Genomic DNA, 1,713 nt, shown 5'->3' on the forward strand with positions numbered 1-1,713 from the left:
GGGTATCCAGATCCCGTTGTTGGTTATTGACCGAAGAGCCGTCTGGGTCATGTCTACATGTCTCCCGAACCCGTAGGGTCTACACACTTAAGGTTCGGTGACGCTAGGGTTGTATGAATATGAGTATGCAGCAAACCGAATGTTGTTCGGAGTCCCGGATGAGATCCCGGACGTCACGAGGAGTTTCGGAATGGTCCGAAGGTAAAGAATTATATATGGGAAGTGCTGTTTCGTCCATCGGGAAAGTTTCGGGGTCACCCGGTATTGTACCGGGACCACCGGAAGGGTCCCAGGGGTCCACCGGGTGGGGCCACCTATCCCGGAGGGCCCCGTGGGCTGAAGTGGGAGGGGAACCAGCCCCTAGTGGGCTGGTGCGCCCCCCCTTGGGACCCCTGCGCCTAGGGTTGGAAACCCTAGGTGCGGGGGGCGCACCACTTGCCTTGGGGGGCACTCCACCTCCTGGCCGCCGTCCTCCTTGGGAGATTGCATCTCCCAGGGCCGCCGCCCCTCCTGGGGGCCTATATAAAGGAGGGCAGGGGGGAGGGCAGCTGCACCCAAGTCTTGGCGCCTCCCTCCCCCTGCTACACCTCGTCCTCCTCCCGCGGTAGCTTGGCGAAGCCCTGCCGGAGTTCTGCTGCATCCACCACCACACCGTCGTGCTGCTGGATCATCATCAACCTCTCCTTCCCCCTTGCCGGATCAAGAAGGAGGAGACGTCATCCGCTCCGTACGTGTGTTGAACGTTGAGGTGCTAGCCGTTCGACACTTGGTCATCGATGATTTGAATCACGGCGAGTACGACTCCATCATCACCGTTCTCTTGAACGCTTCCACACGCGATCTACAAGTGGTATGTAGATGCAATCTCTCTCCCATGACTCATTGCTTAGATGAACTCATAGATGGATCTTGGTGAAACCGTAGGAAATTTTTTATTTTCTGCAACGTTCCCCAACACCGAGTGACTTGCTGCACAATGCTCCCCGGGTGGAACTCTTTTCAGAAGCTGAAGCAGAGCAACCACGTGAAGACGCAGTCGATCTCCTGGAAGAGGAACTCGAGATGGCTCTGATTCGGTCGACCATCTATTAGCAAGATCTCATTGATTCCATGCCCGTAATGTCAGAGGTCGAGCGTTCCAGGAAGGAGACCTTGTGCTCCGAGTGGATCAGAAATGGCCTCACAAGCTTGCTTCGGCCTGGGAAGGTCCCTTCATCATCACCAAGGTGCTTCACAATGGAGCGTACCACATCTACAACATAGCCAAGAATATGGACGAGCCTCGCACGTGGAATGCAGAGCTACTTCGGCCTTTCTATACCTGAAATCACTCGGATCGACGAGTTGTAATAAGAAGTCCTTCAGTTTGCTTACCAAAGACAAGATTTTTGCAGTATCTTAATGATTGATTTCCCGTAATCATTTGTGGCTGAATCCCCCAGTGGGTGGCTTAGCCGTGAACCTGATTCGCCTAAGTTAAAAAAAACACCGAGTGGAGAACAATCCTCCCACTCGGGGGCTTAGCTGCGACCCCGTACTCGCCTAAGTTAAAAAACACTCAGAGTGGAGAGAAATCCTCCCACTCGGGGGCTTAGCTGCGACCCCGTACTCGCCTAAGTTAAAAAACACTCTGAGTGGAGAGCAATCCTCCCACTCGGGGCTTAGCGGCGACCCTGTACTTGCCTAAGTTAAAAAACACTCCGAGTGGAGAGA

Source organism: Triticum dicoccoides, chromosome 6B (assembly GCF_002162155.2).
Source record: "Triticum dicoccoides isolate Atlit2015 ecotype Zavitan chromosome 6B, WEW_v2.0, whole genome shotgun sequence".
NCBI lineage: Eukaryota > Viridiplantae > Streptophyta > Magnoliopsida > Poales > Poaceae > Triticum > Triticum dicoccoides.